Here is a 20,651-nt window from a genome sequence, read left to right on the forward strand (position 1 = left end):
TGTTTTTCTCACTCCTACTAGTGAATGTAATGTAACACACACCCATACAATGCGCACCACCACGCGATATTTTTCATAAACCTATCCTACATTGCCACTGCATGTTCCCTGACCTCCCCATGCTGACCACCCCGCGGTGCTTTTCTCCATCCTACATTTCCACTCACTGCCTATCCTTATTCAGACCCTCCGATTCACAACACCCCGTGATGTTTTTCTCACTCCTACTAGTGAATGTTATGTAACACACACCCATACAATGCGCACCACCCCACGATGTTTTTCAGAAACCTATCCTATATTGCCACTGCATGTTCCCTGACCTCCCCATGCTGACCACCCCGCGGTGCTTTTCTCCATCCTACATTGCTACTCACTGCCTATTCTAATTCAGACCCTCCGATTCACACCACCCCGTGATGTTTTTCTCACTCCTACTAGTGAATGTAATGTAACACACACCCATAAAATGCGCACCACCACTTGATGTTTTTCAGAAACCTATCCTACATAGCCACTGCATGTTCCCTGACCTCCCCATGTTGACCACCCCGCGGTGCTTTTCTCCATCCTACATTGCATCTCACTGCCGATACTAATTCAGACCCTCCGATTCTCACCACCTCGTGATGTTTTTGTCACTCCTACTAGTGAATGTAATGTAACACACACCCATACGATGCGCACCACCCCGTGATGTTTTTCTCACTCCTACTAGTGAATGTAATGTAACACACACCCATACAATGTGCACCACCCCGCGATGTTTTTCAGAAACCTATCCTACATTGCCAATGCATGTTCCATGACCTCCCCATTCTGACCACCCCGCGGTGCTTTTCTCCATCCTACATTGCCACTCACTGCCTATCCTAATTCAGACCCTCTGATTCACACCACCCCGTGATGTTTTTCTCACTCCTACTAGTGAATGTAATGTAACACACACCATACAAAGCACACCACCCAGTGATGTTTTTCTCACTCCTACTAGTGAATGTAATGTAACACACACCCATACAATGCGCCCCACCCCGTGGTGTTTTTCTCAATCCTACTAGAGAATGTAATGTAACACACACCCATACAATGCACACCACCCCGCGATGTTTTTCAGAAACCTATCTTAATTTGCCACAGCATTTTCCCTGACCTCCCCATGCTGACGGACCCGCGGTGCTTTTCTCCTTCCTACAGTGCCACTCACTGCCTATCCTAATTCAGACCCTCCGATTCACACCACCCCGTGATGTTTTTCTCAGTCCTACTAGTGAATGTAATGTAACAGACAACCATACAATGCGCACCACCCCGCGATGTTTTTCAGAAACCTATCCTACATTGCCATTGCATGTTCCCTGACCTCCCCATGCTGACCACCACGCGGTGCTTTTTTCCATCCTACATTGACACTCACTGCCTATCCTAATTCAGACCCTCTGATTCACACCACCCCGTGATGTTTTTCTCACTCCTTCTAGTGAATGTAATGTAACACACACCCATACAATGCGCACCACCCCGTGATGTTTTTCTCACTCCTACTAGTGAATGTAATGTAACACACACCCATACAATGCGCACCAACCCGGGATGCTTTTCAGAAACCTATCCTACATTGCCACTGCATGTTCCCTGACCTCCCCATGCTGACCACCGCGCGGTGCTTTTCTCTCTCCGACATTGCCACTCACTGCAAATCCTAAATCAGACCCTCCGATTCACACCACCCCGTGATGTTTTTCTCACTCCTACTAGTGAATGTTATGCAACACACACCCATACAATGCGCACCACCGCGTGATGTTTTTCTCACTCCTACTAGTGAATGTAATGTAACACACACCCATACAATGCGCACCACCCTGTGATGTTTTTCTCACTCCTACTAGTGAATGTAATGTAACACACACCCATACAATGCGCACCACCCCGCGATGTTTTTCAGAAACCTATCCTACATTGCCACTGCATGTTCCATGACCTCCTCATTCTGACCACCCCGCGGTGCTTTTCTCCATCCTACATTGCCACTCACTGCCTATCGTAATTCAGACCCGGCGATTCATACCACACCGTGATGTTTTTCTCACTCCTACTAGTGAATGTTATGCAACACACACCCATACAATGCGCACCACCGCGTGATGTTTTTCTCACTCCTACTAGTGAATGTAATGTAACACACACCCATACAATGCGCACCACCCTGTGATGTTTTTCTCACTCCTACTAGTGAATGTAATGTAACACACACCCATACAATGCGCACCACCGCGTGATGTTTTTCTCACTCCTACTAGTGAATGTAATGTAACACACACCCATACAATGTGCACCACCCTGTGATGTTTTTCTCACTCCTACTAGTGAATGTAATGTAACACACACCCATACAATGCGCACCACCCCGCGATGTTTTTCAGAAACCTATCCTACATTGCCACTGCATGTTCCATGACCTCCCCATTCTGACCACCCCGCGGTGCTTTTCTCCATCCTACATTGCCACTCACTGCCTATAGTAATTCAGACCCTCCAATTCACACCACCCCGTGATGTTTTTCTCACTCCTACTAGTGAATGTAATGTAACACACAACCATACAATGCGCACCACCCTGCGATGTTTTTCAGAAACCTATCCTACATTGCCATTGCATGTTCCCTGACCTCACCATGCTGAACACCCCGCGGTGCTTTTCTCCACCCTACATTGCCACTCACTGCCTATCCTAATTCAGGCCCTGCGATTCACACCACCCCGTGATGTTTTTCTCACTCCTACTAGTGAATGTAATGTAACACGCACCCATACAATGCTCACTACCCCGTGATGGTTTTCTCACTCCTACTAGGGAATGTAATGTAACACACAACCATACAATGCGCACCACCCCGCGATGTTTTTCAGAAACCTATCCTACATTGCCACTGCATGTTCCCTGACCTCCCCATGCTGAACACCCCGCGGTGCTTTTCTCCATCCTACATTGCCACTAACTGCCTATCCTAATTCAGACCCTGTGATTCACACCAAACCGTGATGTTTTTCTCACTCCTACTAGTGAATGTAATGTAACACACACCCATAAAATGTGCACCACCCCGTGATATTTTTCTCACTCCTACTAGTGAATGTAATGTAACACACACCCATACAATGCGCACCACCCCGCGATGTTTTTCAGAAACCTATCCTACATTGCCAATGCATGTTCCCTGACCTCCCCATGCTGACCACCCCGCGGTGCTTTTCTCCATCCGACATTGCCACTCACTGCCTATCCTAATTCAGACCCTCCGATTCACACAACCCTGTGATGTTTTTCTCACTCCTACTAGTGAATGTAATGTAACACACACCCATACAATGCGCACCACCACGCTATATTTTTCATAAACCTATCCTACATTGCCACTGCATGTTCCCTGACCTCCCCATGCTGACCACCCCGCGGTGCTTTTCTCCATCCTACATTTCCACTCACTGCCTATCCTTATTCAGACCTTCCGATTCACACCACCCCGTGATTTTTTTCTCACTCCTACTAGTGAATGTAATGTAACACACACCCATACTATGCGCACCACCGCGTGATGATTTTCTCACTCCTACTAGTGAATGTAATGTAACACACACCCATACAATGCGCACCACCCCGTGATGTTTTTCTCACTCCTACTAGTGAATGTAATGTAACACACACCCATACAATGCGCACCACCGCCGATGTTTTTCAGAAACCTATCCTACATTGCCACTGCATGTTCCATGTCCTCCCCATTCTGACCACCCCGCAGAGCTTTTCTCCATCCTACATTCCCACTCACTGCCTATCCTAATTGAGACCTTCCGAATCACAACACCCCGTGATGTTTTTCTCACTCCTACTAGTGAATGTAATGTAACACACACCCATACAATGCGCACCACACCGTGATGTTTTTCTCACTCCTACTAGTGAATGTAATGTAACACACACCCATACAATGCGCACCACCCCGTGATGTTTTTCAGAAAACTATCATACATTCCCACTGCATGTTCCCTGACTTCCCCACGCTGACCACCCTGTGGTGCTTTTCTCCATCCTACATTGCCACTCACTGCCTATCCTAATTCAGACCCTCTGATTCACACCACACCGTGATGTTTTTCTCACTCCTACTAGTGAATGTAATGTAACACACACCCATACAATGCGCACCACTCCCCGATGTTTTTCAGAAACCTATCCTGCATTGCCACTGCATGTTCCCTGACCTACACATGCTGAGCACCCCGCAGTGCTTTTCTCCACCCTACATTGCCACTCACTGCCTATCCTAATTCAGACCCTCCGATTCACACCACGCCGTGATGTTTTTCTCACTCCTTCTAGTGAATGTAATGTAACACACACCCATACAATGCGCACAACCCCGCGATGTTTTTCTGAAACCTATCCTACATGAAACATATCCTGCATGTTCCCTGACCTCTCCATGCTGACCAACCCGCGGGGCTTTTCTCCATCCTACATTGCCACTCACAGCCTGTCCTAATTCAGACCCTCCGATTCACACCACCCCGTGATATTTTTCGCACTCCTACTAGTGAATATAATGTAACACACACCCATACAATGCGCACCACCCCGTGAAGTTTTTCTCACTCCTACTAGTGAATGTAATGTAACACACACCCATACAATGCGCACCACCCCGCGATGTTTTTCAGAAAACTATCCTACATTGCCACTGCATGTTCCATGACCTCCCCATTCTGACCACCCCTCGGTCCTTTTCTCCATCCTACATTGCCACTCACTGCCTATCCTAATTCAGACCATCTGATTCACACCACTCCGTGATGTTTTTCTCACTCCTACTAGTGAATGTAATGTAACACACACCCATACAATGCACACCACCCCGTGATGTTTTTCTCACTCCTACTAGGGAATGTAATGTAACACACACCCATACAATGCGCACCACCCCGTGATGTTTTTCTCACTCCTACTAGTGAATGTAATGTAACACACACCCATAAAATGCACACCGCCACTTGATGTTTTTCAGAAACCTATCCTACATAGCCACTGCATGTTCCCTGACCTCCCCATGCTGACCACCCCGCAGTTTTTCTCCATCCTACATTGCAACTCACTGCCGATACTAATTCAGACACTCCGATTCTCACCACCTCGTGATGTTTTTGTCACTCCTACTAGTGAATGTAATGTAACACACACCCATACAATGCGCACAACCACGTGATGTTTTTCTCACTCCTACTAGTGAATGTAATGTAACACACACCCATACAATGTGCACCACCCCGCGATGTTTTTCAGAAACCTATCCTACATTGCCAATGCATGTTCCATCACCTCCCCATTCTGACCACCCCGCGGTGCTTTTCTCCATCCTACATTGCCACTCACTGCCTATCCTAATTCAGACCCTCCGATTCACACCACACCGTGACGTTTTTCTCACTCCTACTAGTGAATGTAATGTAACACACACCCATACAATGCGCACAACCCCGCGATGTTTTTCTGAAACCTATCCTACATGAAACATATCCTGCATGTTCCCTGACCTCTCCATGCTGACCAACCCGCGGTGCTTTTCTCCATCCTACATTGCCACTCACAGCCTGTCCTAATTCAGACCCTCCGATTCACACCACCCCGTGATGTTTTTCGCACTCCTACTAGTGAATATAATGTAACACACACCCATACAATGCGCACCACCCAGTGAAGTTTTTCTCACTCCTACTAGTGAATGTAATGTAACACACACCCATACAATGCGCACCACCCCGCGATGTTTTTCAGAAAACTATCCTACATTGCCAATGCATGTTCCATGACCTCCCCATTCTGACCACCCCTCGGTCCTTTTCTCCATCCTACATTGCCACTCACTGCCTATCCTAATTCAGACCCTGTGATTCACACCACTCCGTGATGTTTTTCTCACTCCTACTAGTGAATGTAATGTAACACACACCCATACAATGCACACCACCCCTTGATGTTTTTCTCACTCCTACTAGGGAATGTAATGTAACACACACCCATACAATGCGCACCACCCCGTGATGTTTTTCTCACTCCTACTAGTGAATGTAATGTAACACACACCCATAAAATGCGCACCACCACTTGATGTTTTTCAGAAACCTATCCTACATAGCCACTGCATGTTCCCTGACCTCCCCATGCTGACCACCCCGCGGTGCTTTTCTCCATCCTACATTGCAACTCACTGCCGATACTAATTCAGACCCTCCGATTCTCACCACCTCGTGATGTTTTTGTCACTCCTACTAGTGAATGTAATGTAACACACACCCATACAATGCGCACCACCCCGTGATGTTTTTCTCACTCCTACTAGTGAATGTAATGTAACACACACCCATACAATGTGCACCACCCCGCGATGTTTTTCAGAAACCTATACTACATTGCCAATGCATGTTCCATGACCTCCCCATTCTGACCACCCCGCGCTGCTTTTCTCCATCCTACATTGCCACTCACTGCCTATCCTAATTCAGACCCTCTGACTCACACCACCCCGTGATGTTTTTCTCACTCCTACTAGTGAATGTAATGTAACACACACCATACAATGCACACCACCCAGTGATGTTTTTCTCACTCCTACTAGTGAATGTAATGTAACACACACCCATACAATGCGCCCCACCCCGTGATGTTTTTCTCACTCCTACTAGAGAATGTAATGTAACACACACCCATACAATGCGCACCACCCCGCGATGTTTTTCAGAAACCTATCCTAATTTGCCACAGCATGTTCCCTGACCTCCCCATGCTGACGGACCCGCGGTGCTTTTCTCCTTCCTACAGTGCCACTCACTGCCTATCCTAATTCAGACCCTCCGATTCACACCACCCCGTGATGTTTTTCTCAGTCCTACTAGTGAATGTAATGTAACAGACAACTATACAATGCGCACCACCCCGTGATGTTTTTCTCAGTCCTACTAGTGAATGTAATGTAACACACACCCATACAATGCGCACCAACCTGGGATGCTTTTCAGAAACCTATCCTACATTGCCACTGCATGTTCCCTGACCTCCCCATGCTGACCACCGCGCGGTGCTTTTCTCTCTCCGACATTGCCACTCACTGCAAATCCTAAATCAGACCCTCCGATTCACACCACCCCGTGATGTTTTTCTCACTCCTACTAGTGAATGTTATGCAACACACACCCATACAATGCGCACCACCGCGTGATGTTTTTCTCACTCCTACTAGTGAATGTAATGTAACACACACCCATACAATGCGCACCACCCTGTGATGTTTTTCTCACTCCTACTAGTGAATGTAATGTAACACACACCCATACAATGTGCACCATCCCGCGATGTTTTTCAGAAACCTATCCTACATTGCCACTGCATGTTCCCTGAAGTCCGCATGCTGACCACCCCGCGGAGCTTTTCTCCATCCTTCATTGCCACTCACTGCCTATCCTAATTCAGACCCTCCGATTCACACAACCCCGTGATGTTTTTCTCACTCCTACTAGTGAATGTAATGTAACACACACCCATACAATGGTCACCAACCCATGATGTTTTTCAGAAAACTAGCGTTCATTGCCACTGCATGTTCCCTGACCTCCCCATGCTGACCACCCCGCGGTGCTTTCCTCCATCCTACATTGCCACTCACTGCCTATCCTAACTCAGACCCTTCGATTCACACCACCCCGTGATGTTTTTCTCACTCCTTCTAGTGAATGTATTGTAACACACACCCATACAATGCGCACCACCCCGCGATATTTTTCAGAAAAATATACTACATTGCCACTCCATGTTCCCTGACCTCCCCATGCTGACCAGCGCGCGGTGCTTTTCTCCATCCTACATTGCCACTCACTGCCTATCCTAATTCAGACCTTCCGATTCACACCAACCCGTGATGTTTTTCTCACTCCTACTAGTGAATGTAATGTAACACACACCCATACAATGCGCACCACCGCGTGATGTTTTTCTCACTCCTACTAGTGAATGTAATGTAACACACAACCATACAATGCGCACCACCCTGTGATGTTTTTCTCACTCCTACTAGTGAATGTAATGTAACACACACCCATACAATGCGCACCACCCCGCGATGTTTTTCAGAAACCTATCCTACATTGCCACTGCATGTTCCATAACCTCCCCATTCTGACCACCCCGCGGTGCTTTTCTCCATCCTACATTGCCACTCACTGCCTATATTAATTCAGACCCTCTAATTCACACCACCCCGTGATGTTTTTCTCACTCCTACTAGTGAATGTAATGTAACACACAACCATACAATGCGCACCACCCTGCGATGTTTTTCAGAAACCTATCCTACATTGCCATTGCATGTTCCCTGACTTCCCCATGCTGACCACCCCGCGGTGCTTTTCTCCATCCTACATTGCCACTCACTGCCTATCCTAATTCAGGCCCTGCGATTCACACCAACCCGTGATGTTTTTCTCACTCCTACTAGTGAATGTAATGTAACACGCACCCATACAATGCTCACTGCCCCGTGAGGTTTTTCTCACTCCTACTAGTGAATGTAATGTAATACACAACCATACAATGCGCACCACACCGCGATGTTTTTCAGAAACCTGTCCTACATTGCCACTGCATGTTCCCTGACATCCCCTTGCTGACCACCCCGCGGTGCTTTTCTCCATCCTACATTGCCACTAACTGCCTATCCTAATTCAGACCCTGTGATTCACACCGCACCGTGATGTTTTTCTCACTCCTACTAGTGAATGTAATGTAACAAACACCCATACAATGAGCACCACCCCGTGATATTTTTCTCGCTCCTACTAGTGAATGTAATGTAACACGCACCCATACAATGCGCACCACCCCGCGATGTTTTTCAGAAACCTATCCTACATTGCCACTGCATGTTCCCTGACCTCCCCATGCTGAACACCCCGCGGTGCTTTTCTCCATCCGACATTGCCACTCACTGCCTATCCTAATTCAGACCCTCCGATTCACACCATCCCGTGATGTTTTTCTCACTCCTACTAGTGAATGTAATGTAACACACACCCATACAATGCGCACCACCCCGCGATATTTTTCATAAACCTATCCTACATTGCCACTGCATGTTCCCTGACCTCCCCATGCTGACCACCCCGCTTTGCTTTTCTCCATCCTACATTTCCACTCACTGCCTATCCTAATTCAGACCCTCCAATTCACACCACCCCGTGATGTTTTTCTCATTCCTACTAGTGAATGTAATGTAACACGCACCCATACAATGCTCACTACCCCGTGATGGTTTTCTCACTCCTACTAGGGAATGTAATGTAACACACACCCATACAATGCGCACCACCCTGTGATGTTTTTCTCACTCCTACTAGTGAATGTAATGTAACACACACCCATACAATGCGCACCACCCCGCGATGTTTTTCAGAAACCTATCCTATATTGCCACTGCATGTTCCATGACCTCCCCATTCTGACCAACCCGCGGTGCTTTTCTCCATCCTACATTGCCACTCACTGCCTATCCTAATTCAGACCCTGCGATTCATACCACACCGTGATGTTTTTCTCACTCCTACTAGTGAATGTAATGTAACACACACCCATACAATGCGCACCACCCCGCGATGTTTTTCAGAAACCTATCCTACATTGCCACTGCATGTTCCCTGACCTCCCCATGCTGAGCAACCCGCAGTGCTTTTCTCCATCCGACATTGCCACTCACTGCCTGTCCTAAATCAGACCCTCCGATTCACACCACCCCGTGATGTTTTTCTCACTCCTACTAGTGAATGTTATGTAACACACACCCATACAATGTGCACCATCCCGCGATGTTTTTCAGAAACCTATCCTACATTGCCACTGCATGTTCCCTGACGTCCGCATGCTGACCACCCCGCGGAGCTTTTCTCCATCCTTCATTGCAACTCACTGCCTATCCTATTTCAGACCCTCCGATTCACACAACCCCGTGAAGTTTTTCTCACTCCTACTAGTGAATGTAATGTAACACACACCCATACAATGGGCACCAACCCATGATGTTTTTCAGAAAACTAGCGTTCATTGCCACTGCATGTTCCCTGACCTCCCCATGCTGACCACCCTGCGGTGCTTTCCTCCATCCTACATTGCCACTCACTGCCTATCCTAATTCAGACCCTTCGATTCACACCACCCCGTGATGTTTTTCTCACTCCTTCTAGTGAATGTAATGTAACACACACCCATACAATGCGCACCACCCCGCGATATTTTTCAGAAAAATATCCTACATTGCCACTGCATGTTCCCTGACCTCCCCATGCTGACCAGCGCGCGGTGCTTTTCTCCATCCTACATTGCCACTCACTGCCTATCCTAATTCAGACCTTCCGATTCACACCAACCCGTGATGTTTTTCTCACTCCTACTAGTGAATGTAATGTAACACACACCCATACAATGCGCACCACCGCGTGATGTTTTTCTCACTCCTACTAGTGAATGTAATGTAACACACAACCATACAATGCGCACCACCCTGTGATGTTTTTCTCACTCCTACTAGTGAATGTAATGTAACACACACCCATACAATGCGCATCACCCCGCGATGTTTTTCAGAAACCTATCCTACATTGCCACTGCATGTTCCATAACCTCCCCATTCTGACCACCCCGCGGTGCTTTTCTCCATCCTACATTGCCACTCACTGCCTATAGTAATTCAGACCCTCCAATTCACACCACCCCGTGATGTTTTTCTCACTCCTACTAGTGAATGTAATGTAACACACAACCATACAATGCGCACCACCCTGCGATGTTTTTCAGAAACCTATCCTACATTGCCATTGCATGTTCCCTGACTTCCCCATGCTGACCACCCCGCGGTGCTTTTCTCCATCCTACATTGCCACTCACTGCCTATCCTAATTCAGGCCCTGCGATTCACACCAACCCGTGATGTTTTTCTCACTCCTACTAGTGAATGTAATGTAACACGCACCCATACAATGCTCACTGCCCCGTGAGGTTTTTCTCACTCCTACTAGTGAATGTAATGTAATACACAACCATACAATGCGCACCACACCGCGATGTTTTTCAGAAATCTATCCTACATTGCCACTGCATGTTCCCTGACATCCCCATGCTGACCACCCCGCGGTGCTTTTCTCCATCCTACATTGCCACTAACTGCCTATCCTAATTCAGACCCTGTGATTCACACCACACCGTGATGTTTTTCTCACTCCTACTAGTGAATGTAATGTAACAAACACCCATACAATGAGCACCACCCCGTGATATTTTTCTCGCTCCTACTAGTGAATGTAATGTAACACGCACCCATACAATGCGCACCACCCCGCGATGTTTTTCAGAAACCTATCCTGCATTGCCACTGCATGTTCCCTGACCTCCCCATGCTGAACACCCCGCGGTGCTTTTCTCCATCCGACATTGCCACTCACTGCCTATCCTAATTCAGACCCTCCGATTCACACCATCCCGTGATGTTTTTCTCACTCCTACTAGTGAATGTAATGTAACACACACCCATACAATGCGCACCACCCCGCGATATTTTTCATAAACCTATCCTACATTGCCACTGCATGTTCCCTGACCTCCCCATGCTGACCACCCCGCTTTGCTTTTCTCCATCCTACATTTCCACTCACTGCCTATCCTAATTCAGACCCTCCAATTCACACCACCCCGTGATGTTTTTCTCATTCCTACTAGTGAATGTAATGTAACACGCACCCATACAATGCTCACTACCCCGTGATGGTTTTCTCACTTCTACTAAGGAATGTAATGTAACACACACCCATACAATGCGCACCACCCTGTGATGTTTTTCTCACTCCTACTAGTGAATGTAATGTAACACACACCCATACAATGCGCACCACCCCGCGATGTTTTTCAGAAACCTATCCTATATTGCCACTGCATGTTCCATGACCTCCCCATTCTGACCACCCCGCGGTGCTTTTCTCCATCCTACATTGCCACTCACTGCCTATCCTAATTCAGACCCTGCGATTCATACCACACCGTGATGTTTTTCTCACTCCTACTAGTGAATGTAATGTAACACACACCCATACAATGCGCACCACCCCGCGATGTTTTTCAGAAACCTATCCTACATTGCCACTGCATGTTCCCTGACCTCCCCATGCTGAGCAACCCGCAGTGCTTTTCTCCATCCGACATTGCCACTCACTGCCTGTCCTAAATCAGACCCTCCGATTCACACCACCCCGTGATGTTTTTCTCACTCCTACTAGTGAATGTTATGTAACACACACCCATACAATGTGCACCATCCCGCGATGTTTTTCAGAAACCTATCCTACATTGCCACTGCATGTTCCCTGACGTCCGCATGCTGACCACCCCGCGGAGCTTTTCTCCATCCTTCATTGCAACTCACTGCCTATCCTATTTCAGACCCTCCGATTCACACAACCCCGTGAAGTTTTTCTCACTCCTACTAGTGAATGTAATGTAACACACACCCATACAATGGGCACCAACCCATGATGTTTTTCAGAAAACTAGCGTTCATTGCCACTGCATGTTCCCTGACCTCCCCATGCTGACCACCCCGCGGTGCTTTCCTCCATCCTACATTGCCACTCACTGCCTATCCTAATTCAGACCCTTCGATTCACACCACCCCGTGATGTTTTTCTCACTCCTTCTAGTGAATGTAATGTAACACACACCCATACAATGCGCACCACCCCGCGATATTTTTCAGAAAAATATCCTACATTGCCACTGCATGTTCCCTGACCTCCCCATGCTGACCAGCGCGCGGTGCTTTTCTCCATCCTACATTGCCACTCACTGCCTATCCTAATTCAGACCCTCCGATTCACACCACCCCGTGATGTTTTTCTCACTCCTACTAGTGAATGTAATGTAACACACACCCATACAATGCGCACCACCGCGTCATGTTTTTCTCACTCCTACTAGTGAATGTAATGTAACACACACCCATACAATGCGCACCACCCTGTGATGTTTTTCTCACTCCTACTAGTGAATGTAATGTAACACACACCCATACAATGCGCACCACCCCGCGATGTATTTCAGAAACCTATCCTACATTGCCACTGCATGCTCCATGACCTCCCCATTCTGACCACCCCGCGGTGCTTTTCTCCATCCTACATTGCCACTCACTGCCTATAGTAATTCAGACCCTCCAATTCACACCACCCCGTGATGTTTTTCTCACTCCTACTAGTAAATGTAATGTAACACACAACCATACAATGCGCACCACCCTGCGATGTTTTTCAGAAACCTATCCTACATTGCCATTGCATGTTCCCTGACCTCCCCATGCTGACCACCCCGCGGTGCTTTTCTCCATCCTACATTGCCACTCACTGCCTATCCTAATTCAGGCCCTGCGATTCACACCACCCCGTGATGTTTTTCTCACTCCTACTAGTGAATGTAATGTAACACGCACCCATACAATGCTCACTACCCCGTGATGGTTTTCTCACTCCTACTAGGGAATGTAATGTAACACACAACCATACAATGCGCACCACCCCGCGATGTTTTTCAGAAACCTATCCTACATTGCCACTGCATGTTCCCTGACCTCCCCATGCTGAACACCCCGCGGTGCTTTTCTCCATCCTACATTGCCACTAACTGCCTATCCTAATTCAGACCCTGTGATTCACACCAAACCGTGATGTTTTTCTCACTCCTACTAGTGAATGTAATGTAACACACACCCACACAATGTGCACCACCCCGTGATATTTTTTCTCACTCCTACTAGTGAATGTAATGTAACACACACCCATACAATGCGCACCACCCCGTGATGTTTTTCTCACTCCTACTAGTGAATGTAATGTAACACACACCCATACAATGCGCACCACCGCCGATGTTTTTCAGAAACCTATCCTACATTGCCACTGCATGTTCCATGTCCTCCCCATTCTGACCACCCCGCAGAGCTTTTCTCCATCCTACATTCCCACTCACTGCCTATCCTAATTGAGACCTTCCGAATCACAACACCCCGTGATGTTTTTCTCACTCCTACTAGTGAATGTAATGTAACACACACCCATACAATGCGCACCACCCCGTGATGTTTTTCTCACTCCTACTAGTGAATGTAATGTAACACACACCCATACAATGCGCACCACCCCGTGATGTTTTTCAGAAAACTATCATACATTCCCACTGCATGTTCCCTGACTTCCCCACGCTGACCACCCTGTGGTGCTTTTCTCCATCCTACATTGCCACTCACTGCCTATCCTAATTCAGACCCTCTGATTCACACCACACCGTGATGTTTTTCTCACTCCTACTAGTGAATGTAATGTAACACACACCCATACAATGCGCACCACTCCCCGATGTTTTTCAGAAACCTATCCTGCATTGCCACTACATGTTCCCTGACCTACACATGCTGAGCACCCCGCAGTGCTTTTCTCCACCCTACATTGCCACTCACTGCCTATCCTAATTCAGACCCTCCGATTCACACCACGCCGTGATGTTTTTCTCACTCCTTCTAGTGAATGTAATGTAACACACACCCATACAATGCGCACAACCCCGCGATGTTTTTCTGAAACCTATCCTACATGAAACATATCCTGCATGTTCCTTGACCTCTCCATGCTGACCAACCCGCGGTGCTTTTCTCCATCCTACATTGCCACTCACAGCCTGTCCTAATTCAGACCCTCCGATTCACACCACCCCGTGATGTTTTTCGCACTCCTACTAGTGAATATAATGTAACACACACCCATACAATGCGCACCACCCCGTGAAGTTTTTCTCACTCCTACTAGTGAATGTAATGTAACACACACCCATACAATGCGCACCACCCCGCGATGTTTTTCAGAAAACTATCCTACATTGCCACTGCATGTTCCATGACCTCCCCATTCTGACCAACCCTCGGTCCTTTTCTCCATCCTACATTGCCACTCACTGCCTATCCTAATTCAGACCATCTGATTCACACCACTCCGTGATGTTTTTCTCACTCCTACTAGTGAATGTAATGTAACACAAACCCATACAATGCACACCACCCCGTGATGTTTTTCTCACTCCTACTAGGGAATGTAATGTAACACACACCCATACAATGCGCACCACCCCGTGATGTTTTTCTCACTCCTACTAGTGAATGTAATGTAACACACACCCATAAAATGCGCACCGCCACTTGATGTTTTTCAGAAACCTATCCTACATAGCCACTGCATGTTCCCTGACCTCCCCATGCTGACCACCCGCGGTGCTTTTCTCCATCCTACATTGCAACTCACTGCCGATACTAATTCAGACCCTCCGATTCTCACCACCTCGTGATGTTTTTGTCACTCCTACTAGTGAATGTAATGTAACACACACCCATACAATGCGCACAACCACGTGATGTTTTTCTCACTCCTACTAGTGAATGTAATGTAACACACACCCATACAATGTGCACCACCCCGCGATGTTTTTCAGAAACCTATCCTACATTGCCAATGCATGTTCCATGACCTACCCATTCTGACCACCCCGCGGTGCTTTTCTCCATCCTACATTGCCACTCACTGCCTATCCTAATTCAGACCCTCCGATTCACACCACACCGTGATGTTTTTCTCACTCCTACTAGTGAATGTAATGTAACACACACCCATACAATGCGCACAACCCCGCGATGTTTTTCTGAAACCTATCCTACATGAAACATATCCTGCATGTTCCCTGACCTCTCCATGCTGACCAACCCGCGGTGCTTTTCTCCATCCTACATTGCCACTCACAGCCTGTCCTAATTCAGACCCTCCGATTCACACCACCCCGTGATGTTTTTCGCACTCCTACTAGTGAATATAATGTAACACACACCCATACAATGCGCACCACCCCGTGAAGTTTTTCTCACTCCTACTAGTGAATGTAATGTAACACACACCCATACAATGCGCACCACCCCGCGATGTTTTTCAGAAAACTATCCTACATTGCCAATGCATGTTCCATGACCTCCCCATTCTGACCACCCCTCGGTCCTTTTCTCCATCCTACATTGCCACTCACTGCCTATCCTAATTCAGACCCTCTGATTCACACCACTCGGTGATGTTTTTCTCACTCCTACTAGTGAATGTAATGTAACACACACCCATACAATGCACACCACCCCGTGATGTTTTTCTCACTCCTACTAGGGAATGTAATGTAACACACACCCATACAATGCGCACCACCCCGTGATGTTTTTCTCACTCCTACTAGTGAATGTAATGTAACACACACCCATAAAATGCGCACCACCACTTGATGTTTTTCAGAAACCTATCCTACATAGCCAGTGCATGTTCCCTGAACTCCCCATGCTGACCACCCCGCGGTGCTTTTCTCCATCCTACATTGCAACTCACTGCCGATACTAATTCAGACCCTCCGATTCTCACCACCTCGTGATGTTTTTGTCACTCCTACTAGTGAATGTAATGTAACACACACCCATACAATGCGCACCACCCCGTGATGTTTTTCTCACTCCTACTAGTGAATGTAATGTAACACACACCCATACAATGTGCACCACCCCGCGATGTTTTTCAGAAACCTATACTACATTGCCAATGCATGTTCCATGACCTCCCCATTCTGACCACCCCGCGGTGCTTTTCTCCATCCTACATTGCCACTCACTGCCTATCCTAATTCAGACCCTCTGACTCACACCACCCCGTGATGTTTTTCTCACTCCTACTAGTGAATGTAATGTAACACACACCATACAATGCACACCACCCAGTGATGTTTTTCTCACTCCTACTAGTGAATGTAATGTAACACACACCCATACAATGCGCCCCACCCCGTGATGTTTTTCTCACTCCTACTAGAGAATGTAATGTAACACACACCCATACAATGCTCACCACCCCGCGATGTTTTTCAGAAACCTATCCTAATTTGCCACAGCATGTTCCCTGACCTCCCCATGCTGACGGACCCGCGGTGCTTTTCTCCTTCCTACAGTGCCACTCACTGCCTATCCTAATTCAGACCCTCCGATTCACACCACCCCGTGATGTTTTTCTCAGTCCTACTAGTGAATGTAATGTAACAGACAACTATACAATGCGCACCACCCCGTGATGTTTTTCTCACTCCTACTAGTGAATGTAATGTAACACACACCCATACAATGCGCACCAACCCGGGATGCTTTTCAGAAACCTATCCTACATTGCCACTGCATGTTCCCTGACCTCCCCATGCTGACCACCGCGCGGTGCTTTTCTCTCTCCGACATTGCCACTCACTGCAAATCCTAAATCAGACCCTCCGATTCACACCACCCCGTGATGTTTTTCTCACTCCTACTAGTGAATGTTATGCAACACACACCCATACAATGCGCACCACCGCGTGATGTTTTTCTCACTCCTACTAGTGAATGTAATGTAACACACACCCATACAATGCGCACCACCCTGTGATGTTTTTCTCACTCCTACTAGTGAATGTAATGTAACACACACCCATACAATGCGCACCACCCCGCGATGTTTTTCAGAAACCTATCCTACATTGCCACTGCATGTTCCATGACCTCCCCATTCTGACCACCCCGCGGTGCTTTTCTCCATCCTACATTGCCACTCACTGCCTATCCTAATTCAGACCCTGCGATTCACACCACACCGAGATGTTTTTCTCACTCCTACTAGTGAATGTAATGTAACACACACCCATACAATGCGCACCACCCCGCGATGTTTTTCAGAAACCTATCCTACATTGCCACTGCATGTTCCCTGACCTCCCCATGCTGACCAACCCGCAGTGCTTTTCTCCATCCGACATTGCCACTCACTGCCTGTCCTAAATCAGACCCTCCAATTCACACCACCCCGTGATGTTTTTCTCACTCCTACTAGTGAATGTTAGGTAACACACACCCATACAATGTGCACCATCCCGCGATGTTTTTCAGAAACCTATCCTACATTGCCACTGCATGTTCCCTGAAGTCCGCATGCTGACCACCCCGCGGAGCTTTTCTCCATCCTTCATTGCCACTCACTGCCTATCCTAATTCAGACCCTCCGATTCACACAACCCCGTGATGTTTTTCTCACTCCTACTAGTGAATGTAATGTAACACACACCCATACAATGGGCACCAACCCATGATGTTTTTCAGAAAACTAGCGTTCATTGCCACTGCATGTTCCCTGACCTCCCCATGCTGACCACCCCGCGGTGCTTTCCTCCATCCTACATTGCCACTCACTGCCTATCCTAACTCAGACCCCTCGATTCACACCACCCCGTGATGTTTTTCTCACTCCTTCTAGTGAATGTATTGTAACACACACCCATACAATGCGCACCACCCCGCGATATTTTTCAGAAAAATATACTACATTGCCACTGCATGTTCCCAGACCTCCCCATGCTGACCAGCGCGCGGTGCTTTTCTCCATCCTACATTGCCACTCACTGCCTATCCTAATTCAGACCCTCCGATTCACACCAACCCGTGATGTTTTTCTCACTCCTACTAGTGAATGTAATGTAACACACACCCATACAATGCGCACCACCGCGTGATGTTTTTCTCACTCCTACTAGTGAATGTAATGTAACACACACCCATACAATGCGCACCACCCTGTGATGTTTTTCTCACTCCTACTAGTGAATGTAATGTAACACACACCCATACAATGCGCACAACCCCGCGATGTTTTTCAGAAACCTATCCTACATGCCACTGCATGTTCCATGACCTCCCCATTCTGACCACCCCGCGGTGCTTTTCTCCATCCTACATTGCCACTCACTGCCTATAGTAATTCAGACCCTCCAATTCACACCACCCCGTGATGTTTTTCTCACTCCTACTAGTGAATGTAATGTAACACACAACCATACAATGCGCACCACCCTGCGATGTTTTTCAGAAACCTATCCTACATTGCCATTGCATGTTCCCTGACTTCCCCATGCTGACCACCCCGCGGTGCTTTTCTCCATCCTACATTGCCACTAACTGCCTATCCTAATTCAGACCCTGTGATTCACACCACACCGTGATGTTTTTCTCACTCCTACTAGTGAATGTAATGTAACAAACACCCATACAATGCGCACCACCCCGTGATATTTTTCTCACTCCTACTAGTGAATGTAATGTAACACGCACCCATACAATGCGCACCACCCCGCGATGTTTTTCAGAAACCTATCCTACATTGCCACTGCATGTTCCCTGACCTCCCCATGCTGAACACCCCGCGGTGCTTTTCTCCATCCGACATTGCCACTCACTGCCTATCCTAATTCAGACACTCCGATTCACACCATCCCGTGATGTTTTTCTCACTCCTACTAGTGAATGTAATGTAACACACACCCATACAATGCGCACCACCCCGCGATATTTTTCATAAACCTATCCTACATTGCCACTGCATGTTCCCTGACCTCCCCATGCTGACCACCCCGCGGTGCTTTTCTCCATCCTACATTTCCACTCACTGCCTATCCTAATTCAGACCCTCCGATTCACACCACCCCGTGATTTTTTTCTCACTCCTACTAGTGAATGTAATGTAACACACACCCATACAATGCGCACCACCGCGTGATGTTTTTCTCACTCCTACTAGTGAATGTAATGTAACACACACCCATACAATGCGCACCACCCCGTGATGTTTTTCTCACTCCTACTAGTGAATGTAATGTAACACACACCCATACAATGCGCACCACCCCGCGATGTTTTTCAGAAACCTATCCTACATTGCCACTGCATGTTCCATGACCTCCCCATTCTGACCACCCCTCGGTCCTTTTCTCCATCCTACATTGCCACTCACTGCCTATCCTAATTCAGACCATCTGATTCACACCACTCCGTGATGTTTTTCTCACTCCTACTAGTGAATGTAATGTAACACACACCCATACAATGCACACCACCCCTTGATGTTTTTCTCACTCCTACTAGGGAATGTAATGTAACACACACCCATACAATGCGCACCACCCCGTGATGTTTTTCTCACTCCTACTAGTGAATGTAATGTAACACACACCCATAAAATGCGCACCACCACTTGATGTTTTTCAGAAACCTATCCTACATAGCCACTGCATGTTCCCTGACCTCCCCATGCTGACCACCCCGCGGTGCTTTTCTCCATCCTACATTGCAACTCACTGCCGATACTAATTCAGACCCTCCGATTCTCACCACCTCGTGATGTTTTTGTCACTCCTACTAGTGAATGTAATGTAACACACACCCATACAATGCGCACCACCCCGTGATGTTTTTCTCACTCCTACTAGTGAATGTAATGTAACACACACCCATACAATGTGCACCACCCCGCGATGTTTTTCAGAAACCTATACTACATTGCCAATGCATGTTCCATGACCTCCCCATTCTGACCACCCCGCGGTGCTTTTCTCCATCCTACATTGCCACTCACTGCCTATCCTAATTCAGACCCTC

This window comes from Cavia porcellus, unplaced genomic scaffold, assembly GCF_034190915.1.
Source record: "Cavia porcellus strain 051 isolate PalLab524CR breed Dunkin Hartley unplaced genomic scaffold, mCavPor4.1 scaffold_39, whole genome shotgun sequence".
Lineage (NCBI taxonomy): Eukaryota > Metazoa > Chordata > Mammalia > Rodentia > Caviidae > Cavia > Cavia porcellus.